This window comes from Megalobrama amblycephala, linkage group LG14, assembly GCF_018812025.1.
Source record: "Megalobrama amblycephala isolate DHTTF-2021 linkage group LG14, ASM1881202v1, whole genome shotgun sequence".
NCBI lineage: Eukaryota > Metazoa > Chordata > Actinopteri > Cypriniformes > Xenocyprididae > Megalobrama > Megalobrama amblycephala.
The window spans coordinates 3733599-3750204 of record NC_063057.1 but is presented as its reverse complement, the minus strand read 5'-3'; the positions used below and the strand labels follow the sequence as shown (position 1 = coordinate 3750204).

At 38.6% G+C, this 16606-nt stretch overlaps 1 long non-coding RNA gene across 4 annotated transcripts in view; it reads left to right on the top strand.

Moving 5' to 3' along the window:
- The window catches only part of LOC125246146, a 34529-nt gene extending 24940 nt beyond the window's left edge, over positions 1–9589 (top strand). For 3 of the 4 annotated variants that reach the window (XR_007179749.1, XR_007179750.1, XR_007179752.1), the window contains one exon: positions 7171–9589. This is a non-coding gene — a long non-coding RNA (uncharacterized LOC125246146). The remainder of the gene's footprint in view (positions 1–7170) is intronic. The other variant, XR_007179751.1, reaches the window with a different exon arrangement.
- The last annotated feature ends 7017 nt before the right edge of the window (positions 9590–16606 follow it).

The window sequence follows — 16606 nt, the reverse complement described above, 5'->3', positions numbered from 1 at the left end:
ACGGTAACACTTTACTTGAAGGGGTGTGCATAAGACTGACATGACACCTTCATAATCATGACATGACACATGTCATGAATATGAAAGAGGTTTTATGAATGTTTATGACAACTGTCATTAAGTGTCATTCGCTCTGTTATGTCGTTTTTAATGCAAAGATGACATTGTTTGAGATGTCCGAGTTATGACAACTTGACATAAACTAATACATCATAACCTGTCAGTGTCTTTGTCATGACAACTTGACATCATTTAGCTTTATGGGTTAACATTACATTAAACTGTCATGTGGTTGGTTTTGACATTGGCTGTCATTAGGCCATTATAATAGTGTCATGAATATGTATCTTGAGCTCAAGTACAATGGTACAAATTGAACTTGTCATTAAAATGTCATTAAGTGACAATACTCTGACAAATAATTTTATAACAGCGTCATGACTATTTTTCATTTCATGTTTTTTTTTTTTTTGGTTTTTTTTTTGGTTTTTTTTAAGTTTCCACCAACAAGGTCAGATAATAGACAATTTCAAATTTCTTAAAAAAGATGACACTGTTATAAAATAATGGTAACACTTTATTTTAGGGTCTTTTAACTAGTTGCTTATTACTATTAGCATTCATATGGCTAAAATATTGGCTATTTATTAGTACTTATAAAGCACATATTAATGCCTTATTCTGCATGATCTTATTCTACATTCTTAATCCTACCCAATACCTAAACCTAACAATTAACTATAATAAGCAGTAAATTAAGAGTTTATTGAGGGAAAAGTCATAGTTCATCGTTTATATATGTGTTCCCTATACTGAAGTGTTACCAAAATAACGTAATGTAATGTTAACCCATAAAGCTAAGTAGTTTTGTAAGTTTGATAATTAATCTGCTATGTCATGTTTATGACAGGTTATGATGTTTTGCTAATGTCAAGTTGTCATGACAAAGACACTGACAGGTTATGATGTATTGGTTTATGTCAAGTTGTCGTAACAAAGACATCTCAAACAATGTCATCTTTGCATTAAAAATGACATAATTGAGCGAATGACATTTAATGTTGTCATAAACATGCATAAAACCTCCTTCATATTTATGACACGTGTCATGTCAAGATTATGAAGGTGTCATGTCAGTCTTATGCACACTCCTTCAAGTAAAGTGTTACCATAACGGCTTATATAGTGATGGCTGATTTCAAAACACTGCTTCATGAAGCATCGGAGCACAAATGAATGTCAAACTGCCAACGACTGAAATCACGTGACTTTGGCGCTCCAAACAGCAGATTCGACACACTGATTCATGAATCACACATGAATCATTCTTGTTAGTGAATCAATCAGCTTACAACTTTAAAATTGCATAATTGGCACTTTAAAACATAGGCGAGTGAGATACGTTTTAAAATTATTTATTTTTTTAAATGATCTTTGACTTTTCTTCCAAATATTTATTCATTAAAATTACTAAAAGAACCATTAGTGGAACTGTTAAGAATCCAGAATTTAATTAGTTTAATTCAATCCCATCCCTCATGACTAGTTAGCATGGTCCAGTTAGCTGCCCTTTTTTTCATTCATGTTTCACTTTGAAATATATCACATTACAGTGAAACGGGTTGTGAATGCTGATTCATGTAGAATTTAACATCACATTCTCAGATTATAGATGAGTTGCACACCATATGGAGAATGTGAATGGAAAATGATCACACTGCAGGGACACTACCTATTGAGATGAATAATCTTAAAAGGTATTTTAGGATACAGTGGTGGTGTAACGCAGTGTTATTTCAGCTGCCCGGCATGATGCATCTACACACCTACTCAATGCCTACTGCATCTCATTCATACACGATCAGCTCCCATTCCATTACCTGCTTTCCATGATGGCTGGATGCAGATCCACATAAAACGTCTCTAGTTCCTCCAGGACACTATGTATTCAAAAGTGACTTCCTTTAACTCGGACATCACATCTTTTCAGTACAAACAGACTGACACTACAAGACATGCTCCGATCTGGAAAATGTGATGAATTATGCATGACAGTTTTGACTGGTATGCTGTCTTGCAAAATGTACATATCTTTTCTTAATAGGAGATGATGTCTAATGAACACATTTGAGATGCAAAATAGACATTTGCATATGAGTTTTGACATATACAACAGCTTTTAATTTGTTCAAAGACCTCTAATGTCAGTTAGCTTCCACTCAAGGAGGGAAAAAATATAAATCAGTTATAACAAATCAATTCATTTTATGTTTTGCCTTCATTGCCCATCAAAAGATCAGTAGTGGGAGTCATAAAGAAAAACTGTTTTTAAAAAAATGCTATATTCTCTGTATAGTAGCAGAGAGACATTTTGAAGGCCTTTTGATGCTTTGAAAGATATGAAGAGCTTTTGTCTCATTCTTTCAATCGCCACAAAGCAAATAAGTATGCAAATGTTTCAAAGAAAGTTTCTTTCTTTAAATGCCAGTTGACTTTGTTTCTCAGCTGTATGTGATTCTCTCAAACGGTGCCAAATAGCACTTTGTGATTTGAAGCAGAGGAAAATACACATTCATTATGTTTCCTTGGAACAATTTTGCACCCACCAGTTCATGGAGCTAACTGTGTCATTGTGTGCGTTAGTGTTGGAAATCATTCTAGTCAAATGTGATAAATGCTTGATGTGTTCCCATTTTAAAACACTACTGTTTGAGTAAACAATAATAGCAAGCCAAAAAAAAAAAAATTAAATAAAATGTTTGTCAGGAAGTAAACAACATGCAAGTATGTAGCGCATCCAACGTTCCTTGTTTTAGCATGCGCACCAATCCAATTGCAAACCACCAACAGTGACTATAATTATACACTTATGTAAGAAGCTGCAATGTTGTGTTCCATTGCGTGCAAAACAAATAGGTCAGAGGCAAAGATGATGCTTTGGGCTTGTATGATCTGTGGATATGTTGTGTTTCTATTCCTTCAGACTCCTATGTTTTGTTGTGAAGTCTGTAGAAGGTGCCCCTAGTACGTGCCTATCCCCTCTTTTAAAAAGCTGTGGTGTGTTCATAAAGATTCATGTCATGTGTGGTTATAAACTGCCAAAGACTCGTCAACAAAGCTTCCTCTGATCAGTGCTGAGAGACTCTCTTTATCAAAACCCTGGCAAAACAAAGCGCCTGGCTTACACCGCACAAGCTCCCGGTGCTATTTACAGTGTGCGCGCTGTGCCAAAAACAGAACATCGTTCAGAATGTACAATTACATGAAACAGAAAGCCGTGAGGCTTGAAACTTGTGTTTGACCCTTGAAAGTGCAACAACCACATCCTAATATTAGTTAAAAGCACCTTAAATGACACAATGTCTTGTCAAAGATCAAAGTACACGACAAATAAAGTTATTGTGCCCTAAAAGAAAGAATTGATTCTTGAACTGAAAATTTTTAAAAATAACCTTGGACATATGTAAACCTGTTGAAGGAGACCTCCAAAACAAAATTAGCAACCTTTAAAACAGCATAATAGGGGAACTTTAAGAGTGTTTTTAAATTATTAGCATGATCATGCACAATTAAATATCCTATATCGACAAATAAATTGTGAAATATGGCCGATAACCGATATATTGTGGATCCCTTGGCCAAGAACATCTATGTAATGGGTCTGAAATTACCATTTTAGTTTACTTTCTCACAGCACATCTTGCACATTTATAGTAATTAGTTTTGTGAAATCATTTCTTCATATTGAGCAAGGTTTAAACATATGTGCTTATCAGAAGGAAACTTCATCTTAACTAGAAAGCCACAAAGTGTTAGTTAACACTCACAGAAAAACAATATTCTAAATTTGCATATTTCCGTAGTCCAACCTGGATTTCAGCATAGATGATTAATGCATGTTTTTCTTCTTTCTTATGTTTCTTTCTCCTTTTTTTGCCTCCAGCTCTTGCTGCACTAGTGATAATGTAATAAGAGAGAAAAGGAAGGGCGGGTGCTAATGGTGCTCTAATTAGTTCATACAGCGAATGCTTAATATCAGTGTGCAGTGATTTGGGTCGGACGGCCCAGAATCCTTCATCAGCGAAGTCATCTTGTAAAAACAACTGTGTGTGCATTTTTAAACAGAAGGGACCACGGCTCCTCACACACTGTCAGTTTTAGTCAGCGCGAGGCAGAAACCATCGGCTGGCAGTGAGTCAAGAGCTGCTCCTCCTGAACATTGATTGTTGTTCTGTGATTGAACTGGATCCTATAATTTGCACCTCAGTTTATGTGATCAAAGTAAACAGAGATAAACATTAAATGAGGCACCATGTTGCTACAAATGCTTGCGGTGTACCGAATGTGTTCCTGTTTCAAATTAAGACAGATCTCAAAATCATTGCTCACTGAAAATTGATTTTCATAGTTTAGTCAGTAAGAGTTGGTCAGCTCTGCACTTGTAAGACATTATGTAACTGGTCCTAATCGCACCGCTCTGGGATTTGAAACCACTTTACAGGCATGGGAGATGGGCAAGCTAACAAGGACGCTATAGATCGCAGCCTCTAGTGTCAGTCACTAGTGTACCTCTTGAGGCCAGAGGAGTGAGGTTTTACTTGCACAGCTCTTTACTAGCTGGCCTCCGTTACACTCACCCCCCTAAACCTCACTCCCATCCGGGTCACAGCACCAATGTAATCCCTCCAGTTCTATATGCACTGCTCCGAGCTGGATTCGAATCAGTGTTTCTGGCACTGGGAAGCAGGCGCGCTATCTAGTATGCTAAAGACCACAGCCTCTAGCGTCAGTCGCTAGTTTGCCTCTTGAGGACAGGTTGAGTGAGGTTTTGCTTGCAAAGCTCTTTATTATCTGTCCTCCGTTACACTCACCCCCTAAACCTCACTCCCATCCGGGTCACGGCACCAATTAAACCCCTACAGGTTCTACATGCACCGCTCCGAGTGGTATTCGATTCAGCGTTTCCAGCATGGGAGTCAGGCGTGCTGACAAGGACGCTAAAGACCACAGCCTCTAGCGTCAGTCGCTAGTGTGCCTCTTGAGGCCAGGGGAGTGAGGATTTACTTGAACAGCTCTTTACTAGCTGGCCTCCATTACACTCACCCCCCCTAAACCTCACTCCCATCCGGGTCACAGCACCAATGTAATCCCTCCAGTTCTATATGCACTGCTCCGAGCTGGATTCGAATCAGTGTTTCTGGCACTGGGAAGCAGGCGCGCTATCTAGTATGCTAAAGACCACAGCCTCTAGCGTCAGTTGCTAGTGTGCCTCTTGAGGCCAGAGGAGTGAGGTTTTACTTGCAAAGCTATTTACTATCTGACCTCTGTTACACTCGCCCCCCTAAATCTCACACCCATCTGGGTCACGGCACCAATTAAACCCCTACAGGTTCTACATGCACCGCTCCGAGTGATATTCGAACCAGCGTTTCCAGCATGGGAGTCAGGCGTGCTGACAAGGACGCTAAAGACCACAGCCTCTAGCATCAGTCGCTAGTGTGCCTCTTGAGGCCAGGGGAGTGAGGTTTTACTTGAACAGCTCTTTACTAGCTGACCTCCATTACACTCACCCCCTTAAACCTCACTCTCCTCCGGGTCACAGCACCAATGTAATCCCTCCGTTTCTATACCTAACGCTCCGAGCGGGATTTGAACCAGCATTTCTGGCATTGGGAGGCAGGCGCGCTAACTAGGACACTAAAGACCACAGCCTCTAACGTCAGTCGCTAGTGTGCCTCTTGAGGCCAGGGGAGTGAGGTTTTACTTGTAAAGCTATTTACTATCTGACCTCCGTTACACTCGCCCACTAAACCTCACACCCATCCGGGTCACGGCACCAATGAAACCCCTCCAGGTTCTACATGCACCGCTCCAAACAGGATTTGAACTAGCGTTTCCAGCATGGGAGTCAGGCGTGCTGACAAGGACGCTAAAGACCACAGCCTCTAGCATCAGTCGCTAGTGTGCCTCTTGAGGCCAGGGGAGTGAGGTTTTACTTGAACAGCTCTTTACTAGCTGGCCTCCATTACACTCACCCCCCTAAACCTCACTCTCCTCCGGGTCACAGCACCAATGTAATCCCTCCGTTTCTATACCTAACGCTCCGAGCGGGATTTGAACCAGCATTTCTGGCATTGGGAGGCAGGCGCGCTAACTAGGACACTAAAGACCACAGCCTCTAACGTCAGTCGCTAGTGTGCCTCTTGAGGCCAGGGGAGTGAGGTTTTACTTGTAAAGCTATTTACTATCTGACCTCCGTTACACTCGCCCACTAAACCTCACACCCATCCGGGTCACCAATGAAACCCCTCCAGGTTCTACATGCACCACTCCGAACAGGATTTGAACTAGCGTTTCAGGCATGGGACTGTTACAGTTCCTGTGTCTCCCGGACTCCATTACCCATAATCCTCCTGTTCTCCACACCTGCACTCACTTCCCTCGTCATCTCCCCATCATCACAGATCATCTTCACCTGGACTTCCTCGTCAGCACTCCCTATATATATGGACTCACTCCTTTCACTCCTTGTCTGTTCTTATGTATGTTAATCTTATGTTTGGATGTTGTCTCTTCGTTGTATCAATAAAACCTGTTTGCTTTTTGGAAGTCCGTGAACGCTTCGTCTCTGCAACACCAAACCGTTACATAGAGGCGGGCACACTAACGGGATACTCTAAAGACCACAGCCTCTAACGTCAGTTGCTAGTGTGCCTCTTGAGGAACATAATTAAATTAAAATTAGAACATAAAATGAACTCCATTTACACTACCGTTCAAAAGTTTAGGGTCGGTAAGATTCTTTAATGTTTTTGAAAGAAGGGTCTATAAGATTTTTTTTTTTAATTATTTGTTCAAAAATACAGTAAAAACAGTAATATTGTAAAATTATTTCTGTGGTGACAAAGCTGAATTTTCAGCAGCTATTACTCATTCTTCGTTGTGTCACATGATCCTACAGAAATCATTTTAATATGCTGATTTAGTGCTCAAGAAACATTTCTTATTATCAATATTAAAAACAGTGCTGCTTAATATTTTTGTGGAAACCTTTTTTTTCAGGATTCAACAGCATTTACTTGAAACAGAATCATTTGTAACAATGTAAATCTTTCATCAAACTGTGATTTTTTTTTTTTTTTTTTTTTTTTTTGCCTTTTTTTTCTGCAGAAAAAAAATTCCACCTTCCTGTTGGGAAGTAATGCAAATGACACTTGAAGACTGCACAAACATGGCAGCACCCAGAGAGATGATAAATTGATGATAAATATTGACTTTCAAGCAAATAAAATGCATCACTGAGTCAAATTTCCAACATGATTTGGTAATGAAACCAGGTGGGTAAAAAATGGTAAATCGTCCTGTTGATAATCACACATGCTAGCATTGCAGTTGATTTCGCTCTGATGATAATCAAACCTGCAAAGCTAATGTTAGCAAATCTTTTTTTGATTCCTTTTAAAAAAACTAATTGGGTAATGGATCAACTTCATGGCTGGAATATGTTGGAATATTTCACATTTTAAATGGTACACAGTACAGGCAGAGCAACATGATATTTAACCAATCAAATTCTGTCCTCTGAATATTCTGTTTTACTCAGTAAAGAAGTTAAATGTTTTGCAGAATGTCATTTTATAAGAGATTTCGACTGGAAAAGGAAGAAAAAGAGGGTCATGCACCACACCACCAGGCTTAAATCTCCAAAACGACACACACCCACATGAGTAATAGAGCGTTCCTCTGTTGTGATATAATAGCATGTTGTACAACACTGAGTCAATGTTAGGGATGGACCTGAAGAGGATTAGTTTGGCTCAGCCAGCGAACTGTACATTAACAGATAGACCAGAGATCCCTGAGGCTTCCGAAAGCCGCTGTTCTGATGGCTCTGCCCTGTCTACATGGCCTAATTCACTATGATGCGTATTGATTAAGTGTGCAGTGGAAATACTCGTTCCTCTGAAGCAAACATTCACACTCAGTTTGTTCTGAGCTTATATTTTTGTTTTGAAATAAAGTTTCTCTTGAGAATTTGAAGAAAAAAGCAGTGACCTATCTGTTTAAGCATCCATTCATCAGTTGGAGGTTTTGGGGTTAGTAGACAGCAAAAAAAAAAAAAAATAAATAAATAAATATGGCTATGGTGTAACCATTTTGTCTCCATTAATTCTTGTTGCTCTTCTTTCCACCAAACACCCTGCAGGACCTGCAAACACGGGATGCTTATCTGAGACCGAGAGGTTGTTGGCTGCAGGATTTTACTTTTAACTTTATCTTGAGTTGAGACCCTGGCACAAACATGCTGCTGGAGCATTGGTCCCCAAAGATAAGAGAGACAGAGATGCATGTAGGGAAAGAGAGCGGCACCGACACCTGCTTTGACCAAACACAGGTTTCTGTCTTGAGAGCCACCCTTTGAACTATAAAATAGCTTATACCCAGCTAACCAAAAACAAGCTATGAGGTTTTTGACCAGCAAATTTCGGAGGATTTCAGACATACGTGTTTTATCTTTCATTAGAATGGCAGAGTCTGTGCATCATTAACGTTTTGATCAACTTACGGATTAGAAAGTTTACTGTAGCTATGTGGGTGCTCTTTTTTTTTTTTTTTTTTGTAATTTGGCCAAAATCAAAAATGTTATTAAAGACAAAGTACTATGCATAGGCTTAGTTAATACAGTCCTGGCTATGACTCGATGACAAATGCTAGAGTGAGACACTCTTCCAAAGTCCCTTTCAAGGAAAGTCTGTTCACTCAGTGGCCATATTTGCAACGCCTCCAGACTGCTATTTCAGGCATCCAAGACATATCTACTTGAATGGGGTAATACTGAAAATCTCAAAAACTGCTAGACAAACTCACAAAATTTTACATAAGCTGTCTCATTAATGTTGTTTCTCATGTTTAAATAGTGTTAAAAAAGTGTACTTTTCAGGCTAGACCAGCCAATGTGTATATGTACAGTCCTAAGTGTGTGTCTTAGAACAATGATGACTTGTGATGACTTTATCAATCAGCGATTGGCTGTTTTATTTAGAAGGTAGGACAGATTGCGCATTGCACTTTAGTAATATGAGTGCACTGTCTTTGTATATCTAAGCCTTTGCCTCTTCTCTGCTCCTCAAATACATAAAACATTAGCCTTTATATAGTGCTTCTTGAGTAAAGAAAATGCTGTACTATTTCAAAGAACCAGTTCTTTATTTACCCCTGCATTGTAAACAAGCAGAGATGATTCAAATTGCGTGCAGCACTTCGTTCACGATAGAGGTGGGTGGAGTTATGAGGTTTGACTGACAGTTTGAGGATCCAGTTTTAGTCACAAACTCTTTTTCATTGGTTAAATATTTGCAAAACTCACAGACAGATGTAAATGGTAACCAATAGTATTGATTTATGAAAAAAAAAATGAAAATGATGAAATATGGAGATGAGGTTTCCGCCCTACAATGACGTATGTTCTAAGAATGTTTTAGTTACGTTCCCATTAAGTTAAGAAAATGTTATTTCGTAATATTCTCTGAACGTTCAAAACGTCTAGTTTTTTTAAAAAGCCGTTTTTTTTTTTAATGTGAACATTAAAGCAGAACTCAGTAAGATTTGCGAAGCTCCCCCTACAGTTTCCTTCAGTGAACCACACTGTCGTAGATACTCCAAGCGCAGCTCTGGACTACAACGCTCACCAGCGCAGTAGTTTTGCAAATACAGTACAAGAAATCTCGATGGAGGTGGGTAATTTTCGAGATTGTCTTATAAAGTCATAATATATACATTGTTTTTGAATTACCATAAAGCATTTTGTCACTCTCGCGTGAATGTGAACATGAGGCGAGATTGTGTCGGGTCAGCGAAGCTCAACTTGCAAGTGCTGTTTTTTGGCGTAGACGTGCCAGATGGGGTTAGTGCACGCCTCAAACACACCACTACAAGTCAATTAACCATCGTAAGGACTTAGAAAACTATTTATGAAGGTAAAAAAAGTTACTTAGTTCTGCTTTAAGGAAACGTTTTTTATTTTATCATTCTTCAAACATTATGGGATCGTTACTTTTGAATGTTCTTTGAACATTCTGAAACAAGTAGGCTTAGTAGCATTTCAGAAATGCAATAAAAACATTTAAGGAAAAAGAACATAAATGTGCTAATGTTTTGAGACCATTATTAAAGAATACATTGATTGAACATTCTATCAATGTTACTGGGAGATTGTTTGTTCATAACTTTCAGAGAACCTTCCCAGAATGTTAGCCAAGTTCTGAGAACATTCCCTGTATGTGCTAAAAGCATATCAATTTACATAGAAAGATAGACAGACAGACATCCTAGCTTTCTGCATCTGTTTTTTACAGCTTTTAAACTCCCTTGAGAATTATGGATGTTAAAAGCCCATAAGCACTGACATCTTTTATCAGTGCAGTTTGCATCAAACATCGGTTCATGTCAAACAAGGCTGCTTGCTTTACCTGAGATGGCCCTGCACCATCTCACGAACACTCATTTTATTTTTTAATGTGTTGTTTCTTTTGAAATATGTGAGTGCAATTCATGTCACAATGCAAGAATATTTTGCATTCTCAGTGCATACAGTGGACATTAGTGCTGCTTCTACATTCAGTTTTCAATCCATTAGCATTCATGTCTGCATGTGCACATTTGCATTAAATATGTTTTTATCCCAAGTTCTCCTTGTATTGTCAAATATTTCTGTTTGAGCCTCTATATACTGCATGACAGTGATATGCCCGTTTTGTTCATTGAAATGAGCTGCAATAAAATATAAATATTAGATGAAAAACTTTAACCAAAATTACAAATGTTGCCTTGGCAACTAATTTAAATAAAGTACTAAATAAAATGTACTAAAACCAAACCGCAAATAAACAAGAAGCGAAATAGATTTTTTTTAAGAAAAGAAATAAAATTACTAAAGATAAAAATAAAAACTAAAATATAAAAATGAAAAATTAAAGCTAATTTAAAATATTAATAAATACTATAATAGTATATCAATAATACTAAAATAACACTGATATGCTAATAGGCCTACAAGTGCTTTTCAGTATGTCAACTTCCTGTTTCAAGGAAATATGTAAACACAAACATTAAGACAATAGCAAATCAACTCGCTGACTATGGAAAAATAATGTTTGGTAATTTAAAATTGGCAAATTAATTAAAATAGCAGAAGTGTTTTCTCTGCTGTGAAAAGTGGTGCACGGGAGAAAAATAAAAATGCAAACAGTGAAATAAAACCAACAACAAAAGCACAAATCCTTTCTTTCAAGAGAAAGCATATTTTCACATCATTTCTTTCTCCTGCTCCCATTTTGCCAGTACCTTTGAAATAAGTTGCTTCTTTTTATCCTTTAAGTCTGTTTTCTCACTCTTCTTAGCTCTCACATTCTCTCTCTGACAGCTGAATATGATGTAGCAGAGGCATAACCTAACCTGACATTTCTCTCCACCTATCCCATAAACACACGAGTCCAAGCTAATGATCAGGAAGCTCTTTCAGCAGACGTTTTACATCTGCCTCTTTAGGCTGACTTTCTGAAATGTCATAGAGGCTTTTGATTGCTGGAGAAATACCAAGAGTAGATGACTAGACAGAGTATTAACTCTTAACGTAGAGATTTTAACTTCCGTTTCATTGCACCAGTGCTGGGGAAGCTACTTTCAAACTAATTTGTGTTAGTCTTGTAGCCTTTTTTTTTAAGTTGTACTTTCTCATTTCCTTTTCTTGTGTCGTTTTCTTGCCTTTTAAGATGCAAGGATGAGATGCGATAACTAAAGCAAGACGTATTTGTAAAATTGAATATCCTGCTCACTCAAGCATCCCTTTAAAGCGCCGTCTCTGCAGCTGTGTTACCTCACTGTTCTTATGGGATATGCTGTTATGTTGTTGGAGCTTGATTAATCAAGACATCCTTAATAAATCTTAATAAATCAAGATGCACTGTTGAAATATGTGAAATGTATGTTATTGTTTTAACAACAAAGGTAAAACATGACATATGAAGTGAAGGTGGAGGAGAATTTATGCATGTTGACTTGTGTTTTCTCTTCTGGAAGCTTCATCTTTCCTTGGATCTCACCTCCTCAAAGTGCATTTAAATAACTGACATGTCCTTCATGACTTCAATCGATTTCCGGGTCACTGTCTGGAGGACGGAATAGCAAAGAAACGAGTAAGCAGCAGTTAGAGTATTGAGAAGCATTCATTGAGCTAAATATACATAAATATATATGCTATTCCAAATTCAGCACTTGTCTTTGTGAGTGAATCTGAAGCATTTTTTTAGCCAGCCACTCCACAGTTTAGTTATTGAAGGAATCAGTGTTATGAACGAATCGTCGAATTAATTATTTAAATTTCTTTTAAAATTCACATGCTTAGTGCCTGAATTGGTTGTGAATGATTCAAATGACTCACTAAGATAGATATTTTTTTGTTTAGTTTCTGAATGAATGATTTTGAATGAATCGGAAGGATGTTCCTTGAATGAATCAGTCTTTTCCACAGATCATTAAAGGAATGATTCAAATGGCTTACTCATGAAGACAATCAAGCCCTGTCCCAAATGGAACCCTAATCCCTTGCGATCTTTCTCCAAGTCCACACTTTTGTTACATAATGCCGCATTGACTTTTGGGTAGAAGTCTGCTGCGGAGCTCGCGGGGTTGGCAAAAGTATGCATCGAGGGCTCATATCGGCTGCAAAGGGTGGGTCGCGAACAAATGGGACACCCTACGGTCTTGTGGACTTAATGGACATGCGCACACGGAGGCCATTAAGTCCACAAGTGCACATGAAGTGTGCCATTTGGGACAGGGCCTCACATGTTTCCTTTTTGAATGAATCTGTGTTTTTGAACAAATCAGTTGAGCGAATGATACAATGACTCACTCAGTTACAGTTACTCATTTCACTCCTGAATGAAGCAGTGTTTCTGAGTAAATCATTTCAGTTAATAAATCAAATGATTCTCTGATAAAGAAAGTAACTTGTCACTACCTACTGGTAACTGCAGAAAGAGTCAATAAAATACTCACAGACTGACAGTCTGTCTGAAATGTGCACACACAAACAAGCGAAACAAAACAAAATATGTGAAATAAAATATAAATATATATATATATATATTTATACTAACTACAGGGTATAAAATGAATAAAGATCCTAATAAAAAGTGATAAACAGCAGTATTTAACAGCCTAAAAATGTAAATGTGTGCACTACAAACATAGCTGTAAAATAAATCAGTGAATCAGTCTGAATGAACCGAATCCCCAAACAGCTGAGTAATTGTTGTGCTACTGAAAACGTAGTGAAGTTAGCAGCATAGCTACTTTTTCTCGCCAACAATGCATTTTATGTTACGTCACAAAAAAACACTAGTAAACTGCTTATCAATCAATGTCTGGCTTGTGAAAGCACAAAAATATCTCCTCTAGCATTGATTTCCCAGCATCAACACAATACAGCAGACTGTCATTTCAGGTGACAGGAAACATACGTCCACATCTTTCAACAAACAGATCACACCTGATTCTTCACCAAGCGCCATCACAGTGTTTATTTCACACATATTTAACTGCAATCATTTGAATAGATGAATAGCGGAGTCCTCGCTACCGATGCTTCATGGCTGTAATTGTAGAAAGTCCCATTTGTGATCTAATTGGAGAACAAAGTGCACTTGACCTCGGTGATCTGACAGGGCTCGTTTGGTTTAAGTGATAGCTCTGTTAAAGCGAGGTGGAATCAGCGGCCAAGTCTCACAGCGGTATCTCACGGCGCTGTAATTTCCAGGTCCCTCGGCCCAACAGGCTTCTCTGGCCATGATAAGCCATGGCGGCGTGACAACACTGAAGGCCATGTGCGTGCGCAGTGTACCTACTTGCTTGCTTTTTTAATTGCATGCTGTGCAAGATTTGCTGCTCGGAAGATGTGTTGATGGGAGGGAGGAAGGGTTATTTTTCTCATCTAGCTCCCCTTCCCTCCCACTTTGCATTGTGTCGACACTGATTATGCAAACCGCCCCCGCTGCAGGAGACGCTGGTTATTTAAGTGCAGAACCTTTAGTGAACTATCCTCACTCTGGGTAATCTTTTCAGGTTTATCTGATGCTAACGGTGTCTGTAATCAGGAAATATACAAGCAGATGGGTGTAGCTCTGTATGCGGATACAATCCCTGCAAAATCCCGTCTGAGATTCCTCTTTGCATGAATGCGTTTGTGTAAATTACACAGATGTAAATGCATAGATGAAATGGCAGCTGCGGCTCTTAAAATTCTCATGGATGGGTCTGACCCTCTATAACCCTCAAGGTTTTCTAAGGCTACGCTTGTAAAGCAAGGCAAAGCATTTGACACATCAATAAATCATAATTTGTGGACCTCGAGAAGGATAAAATCACAGCAACAAGAACTCAAGCAGTGGATATATTTTAGAGTTAATTTGCAACCCATTTTACCTTCATAATGTGACAGATTTACTGTATGAGTGAAACAGGATATCAATGAGAAAAAAAAAAAGATTAAAAAGTGATATGTAAAAGAGGGTTTTAAAAAATAGAGCTTGGTTGCATCAACCAAAAGGAAAATAGTTATTATATATTAAAGGGGACCTATTATGCAAAATATTATGTTTGAATATAAATGTGTGTCGGCAATGTGTGTACACAACCAACCTATAATGGTAAAAGTCCATGTGTCTCAGAACAAGCCGTTTGCAGATTCTAGCATTGTGACATCACATTGCTTAAACCCCGCCCACTGCTGACAGACCCTGCCCTATTAGCATAGACCCCGCCCACAGTCCGCCATGTTTATCTCCTCGCCAGAGCATTTAACAACAACATTCAGGTAAGTAAACGTATTCCTATTAAAGCTACTAAAATTATTCAGTGAATTATTTTCTGTTTTTCTTTTGTTGTTTGATTCATATTTAAGGGATAGTTCACCCAAAAAAGAAAATTTGATGTTTATCTGCTTACCCCCAGCGCATCCAAGATGTAGGTGTCTTTGTTTCTTCAGTAGAACACAAATGATGATTTTTAACGGCAACCGCTGCCGTCTGTCAGTGGTATAACGCAAGTCAGCGGGAACTTGGACTATAAGAGTAAATAAAACACGACTGACAAATCCAAATTAAACCCTGCGGCTCGTGACGGCACATTGATGTCTTAAGACACGAAATGATCGGTTTGTGTGAGAAACCGAACAGTATTTATATCATTTTTTACCTCTAATACACCACTATGTCCAACGGCATTCATCACTCGATTCGTTTGGTCTGATCGCGCTCTGACAGCGGCAGTGATGTCTCGCGCATATACTTCAATGAGAGCGAGACATCACTGCCGCTGTCAGAGCGCGATCAGACCAAACGAATCGAGTGATGAATGCCGTTGGACATAGTGGTGTATTAGAGGTAAAAAATGATATAAATACTGTTCGGTTTCTCGCACAAACCGATCGTTTCTTGTCTTAGGACATCAATGTATCGTCACGAGCCGCAGGGTTTAATTTGGACTTGTCTAAGCAAGTTTTATTTACTCTTATTGTAGAAGTTCCCATCCACTAGCATTATTTGACTGACAGACGGCAACGGTTGGACTTAAAAATCATCATTTGTGTTCTAGTGAAGAAACAAAGACACCTACATCTTGGATGCTCTGGGGGTAAGCAGATAAACATCAAATTTTCATTTTTGGGTGAACTATCCCTTTAACAGCATATTTAGCAGTAGGTGTAATGTATTCTATGTAATGTACGTAACACGTGATGATGTAAGCGGTACGTAAGAAGTACGAGGATACACGTGAAGGGGCTAGATAAAACGTGAGTTCAGTAACCACTTGGTGTCGTCTGATTTAAATAAGGTAAAAAACACAACAATACATGGTTCAGATCCCACTTCTGACACCAAGTATTGTTGAGTTTTTTTACCTTAAATAAATCAGACGACACCAGGTGGTTACTGAACTCACATGTTTTATCTAGCCCCTTCACGTGTATCCCTGTACTTCTTACGTACCGCTTACATCCTCACGTATTACGTACATTACATAGAATACGTTACAGTAGGTATTGTATATTATGATGCTTTCACTTTAATACACAGATCTAATATACACATGCTATTTCTTTACTTGCTGTTTACGTTCACAGACATAACCGACTGTGTTTATGTGAACTTTGTGTGTTTTCAACATAATGTTGTCTGTTTAAGCACAATAAGATGTGAAAGAGAACTTAGTTTAATACTCACAGGATGACATCCAGCTTTCTGTACGCGCGCTTTGGATATGTGCGCTCAGAAAACCATATATCAGAAGTTTAGACTGATATGGCTTTAAAACGCATTGTAATGTCACGTGAGCATGACCGCGATAGAGATCATAATCAGATATTTTAGTTTCTGGCAGAGTATCCGAGGCACAACCTGTAAACGCTCCGCTTCTGGAAAGCAGGGTGGGGAGCAGCAGCTCATTTGCATTTAAAGATACATGCATGTTTTTCCTTCCACTCAAAAATGGGCATTTACAACATGGAGTGATCTGTGGGGTATTTTGAGCTTAAACTTTACAGACA